Genomic DNA, 4165 nt, shown 5'->3' with positions numbered 1-4165 from the left:
CTCACGAGATTTGACATTATCTCGCGAGACTTCACACTGCTGTGAGTGAAGCTCCTCGGCGGCCGCAGCAGTAAAAGAACAGCTCATCTGCCGAGGAGGACGGAGAGGAGACAGGTAATTGCTGTACTCCTACTCCAATGTTTTTTTTGCAGTTGTGAGGACAGTGTGTGGGGGCCCCACAAATTTGTTGCCCAGGGGTCCCCACAGACCTTAATCCGGCCCTGGCATGCAGCAAGTGCATACACACTTGCCGATGCTTGGTCCAACGGGGAGGAGCCATGTGACATGCTGCAGCAGGGCCCTCCTACATCCTTAACCCCTTGTATCTCCCCAGTAACCTAACTCCTTTACGTTTCCTTATAGAATATAAGCTCTCATAAGCAGGGCCCTTTTTGTTTAATCGCTCCCCGTAAGTCCACTATCTCAGCCAATTATACTTTAGAATCATACAGTGACTACACTTGTAACTATGTTTACAGTATACGTTATTTTGTTTTATTCTGTTTACACATGTTTTGTGTATTTTGCTCTATGCGGTGCTGCAGATGTTTGTGGCGCTTCATAATTAAATGCTAACAAAACGTAATAAAAACGTGCAAGGACATTGGGCGCACTACAACGATTACAGTGGGTGATGCAGAATAAGACATGGAAAGTAAATGGGATTCCTGCAGTCTTCATCTCAACCAGGGAAGTACCAGGTGAGCCAGCCGCCCTGGTCGCACGCCATTGGTTACAGTGGGTGGGATAGGCGTTACACGAAGATTATGATATGAGGTGTTTTATTACAATATATGTGACCGTAAATTCAAACTGCACAATGCACATCTGATGTAGTTTACTATCTAAGATGGGGGGGGGGGGGGGGGGGGCCTTCTAAAGAGTGGAGAAGTTGAAAAATGGATATAAGTTGCCCATAGCAACCAGCTCTCATTTTATAGAATGTACTTGATAAATGCTAGTTAGCAGTTGATTGATTGCTTGCTATTTGCAATTTCTCCACTTGTCCACTCTTTGGAAGGGTTCAGGGGCAAAACTGTTGGCGGTGCTGCTGATGTATTGCACGGGGGCCCGCCACAATTAAAGTGTCTGCAGCTGGCGGCATTATCAGCAGGTACTAATAATGATTAAAAATGGCACATTATAGACTGTCACGGCGGCCGCGACCCATAACGAAGAGTAAGGAGGTAGTTCAGCTGGAGGAGGGAGGCCCCCCTCCTCCCACCACCAACTCCTCCTCTCCAAGACCTGTGGTTACTGTGGGGGATCCAACAGGGAAAAGACTGGAGAGGAGACGCAGCATATAACTTCCAAGGTAGGGGAACTGTGGGCTCATTAGGCCCTGCCCCCAAGAGGAGGAAATTACTGCACTTTGCTGATCCGCTGGGAGAGGGTGGGGCTAAACAATACAATTAGCCCCACCCCTTCAGACGGCTGCCGATAATGTATTTGTTTTATCCTTATCCTGCCCGCTTCACTACGATGCAGGCAGGATTATGTAGGGAGAGTCACCTACCCTGTCCGGGGCGGCTGGGGACTACTCAAAAAATCTTCTGGGAGCGTAGGCAAGTACGGTCTTGGATTACAAAGGGTCTAGGGCAGGGGTGGGGAACCTTTTTTCTACCGAGGGCCATTTGGATATTTATAAAATCCTTCGGGGGCCATACAAAAATTCTCAACTTAAAAAATGACCCTGCCCCCCAGTAGGTCTGCCCCTTAGAGGTACTGTGTGTGCGCGCCTCCGGCGCGCACGCGTCCAAAAAATGGGTGTGGCCAGTTAAAATGGGACGTGATACACATATGCCCCCAATAGTGAGGTGCCAGATCCACAATTGCCCCCACAGTGCCAGGTATACAGATGCCCCCACAGTGCCAAGTATACAGATGTCCCCACAGTGCCAGGTATACAGATGCCCCTCACAGTGCCAGTTATACAGATGCCCCCACAGTGCCAGGTATACAAATGCCCCCCACAGTGCCAGGTATACAAATGCCCCCCACAGTGCCAGGTATACAATTGCCCCCCACAGTGCCAGGTATACAGATGCCCCCACAGTGCCAGGTATACAAATGCCCCTCACAGTGCCAGGTATACAGATGTCCCCACAGTGCCAGGTATACAGATGCCCCCACAGTGCCAGGTATACAGATGCCCCCACAGTGCCAGGTATACAAATGCCCCTCACAGTGCCAGTTATACAGATGCCCCCACAGTGCCAGGTATACAAATGCCCCCACAGTGCCAGGTATACAGATGCCCTCCCCTCTACCCTCCGTGCTGCTTACCGTGCTCCTTTCGGCGGGACACGGAGGAGAGCGCGGCTGTCGGGTGGGAGCGGCGGCGTGTAGTACTTCAAACCAGCCGCCGGTTCGAGAGCCAATCAGAGCTCACGGACCGGCAGCCGCGGCTCCTGATTGGCTGCCGGTCCGCGAGCTCTGATTGGCTCACAGACCGGCGGCTGGTTTGAAGTACTACACGCCGCCGCTCCCACCCGACAGCCGCGCTCTCCTCCCTGTTCTGACAGCTGAGACACGCTGCCGCCGGACTGAGCGGCAGCGTGTCTCACTGACACAAGCTGGTGGACCGGAGGTTCCCCACCGCTGGTCTAGGGTGTTCCCAAACAGATGGCAACCTGACAATCACCGCACAGACACTATATAACCGCAGCACTAACTTACTGTGCTTCACATAGTCATTCAACTGATCTGCCATGCTGCCGGGTCTCTTAACCTCCCGCAGCTCACTCCCTGCTTACCTTTAACTGCCACACCCTACTGTTTTTAAGCAATCCCCACTCCTTCAGCCCAGTCTCCAGAGGCGGAACTACCGCCAGTGCAACCTGTACGTTGCACTGGGGCCCGCCTCTGTCCAGGGGCCCAAAGCATGTAATGAGTCAAACTGACTCATTACATGCCGCTGTGTGCTGCGGGCAACCGCTGCCCGCAGCACACAGCCGCCCGGATAGAGAGGAGAAGAGCGCAGCGGTACGGGGGAGAAGGAGGGAGGTGGAGGAGGGAGCCGCAGCAGCGCTTTGTTACTGGTGGAGGCGCTGCTGCTGCTGCCCCTCTGCTTCACTATAGGCTGTCTTCCGAGAACAGCCTATAGTGAAGCAGAGGGACAGCAGCAGCAGCGCCTCCACCAATAACACAGCGCTGCTGCAGCTCCCTCCTCCACCTCCCTCCTCCTCCTTCTCTCCTGCCCGGGAATCGTGACCAGAAGCTGCACCGAGGAGCCTGAGCCAGCAGAGAGGGTAAGTATAATTCTTTCTTTCTTTCTTTCTTTCTGTCTTTCTGTCTTTCTGTCTTTCTGTCTTTCTTTCTGTCTTTCTTGGGACGGTCTGCCGTAATGTGTAAAAAGGGGGAATCTTTGCCGCAATGTGTAAAAAGGGGGATTCTGCCAGACGTGATGTGTAAAAAGGGGGAATGTGCCTGCCGCAATGTGTAAAAAGGGGGACGCTGTCTGCCGTAATGTGTAACAAGGGCACGCTGTCTGCCGTAATGTGTAACAAGGGCACGCTGTCTGCCGCTATGTGTAACAAGGGCACGCTGTCTGCCGCTATGTGTAACAAGGGCACGCTGTCTGCCGCTATGTGTAACAAGGGCACGCTGTCTGCCGCTATGTGTAACAAGGGCACGCTGTCTGCCGCTATGTGTAAAAAGGGCACGCTGTCTGCCGTAATGTGTAAAAAGGGGGACGCTGTCTGCCGTAATGTGTAAAAAGAGGAATCTGCCCCTACGGCGCGCACTGCCCCTGTCTTGCATGCAGGGGTGCGGCTCCGATGCTGTTTCTTGCACACAGTGCTAAAATGTCTAGTTACGGCACTGTTGCTTGGTATCCATTTCTCCGGTCCTCAACAGGTCCCCCTCACCAGATCCTCTCCAGGGGTGAGGGGGTGGACTTGGATGGGATGGGGGGGGGGGGGGGGCAAAGCATTTTGTCGCACCTGGGCCCACCGCTCGCTAGTTCTGCCAGTCCCTGTTCCCTTTTACTGGCCTCCCTCCTACTGTTTCTAAGCACCGCTACCCTTTAACCCCAGGCCATGGACGTGTATGAGCCTTCAGTAGCCTCAGGCAGAGGGTACGGCACCGGTGATGAGCCCCGGTATTAGCTGCTCCTCCGCTCCCTTCACAGTACACACAACTGCTCTGTTCATAGTGTGGGCGG

General features: G+C 53.5%; 1 protein-coding gene across 4 annotated transcripts in view; it reads left to right on the top strand.

The window, feature by feature from the left end:
• Positions 1-4165, top strand: part of PDE4D (phosphodiesterase 4D) — a 1020783-nt gene that overhangs the window by 497059 nt on the left and 519559 nt on the right. The window contains exon 1 of one of the 4 annotated variants that reach the window (XM_063962783.1): positions 52-114. The exons of the other annotated variants lie outside the window; for them this stretch is intronic. The gene's annotated coding sequence lies outside the window, so the exon portion shown is untranslated. Of the gene's footprint in view, positions 1-51; positions 115-4165 lie in introns of those variants that run through there. 4 annotated transcript variants of the gene reach the window in all.

Source organism: Pseudophryne corroboree, chromosome 1 (genome assembly GCF_028390025.1).
Source record: "Pseudophryne corroboree isolate aPseCor3 chromosome 1, aPseCor3.hap2, whole genome shotgun sequence".
NCBI lineage: Eukaryota > Metazoa > Chordata > Amphibia > Anura > Myobatrachidae > Pseudophryne > Pseudophryne corroboree.
Note: the sequence above shows the minus strand (reverse complement) of the source record. Positions and strands in the feature narration are given on the sequence as shown.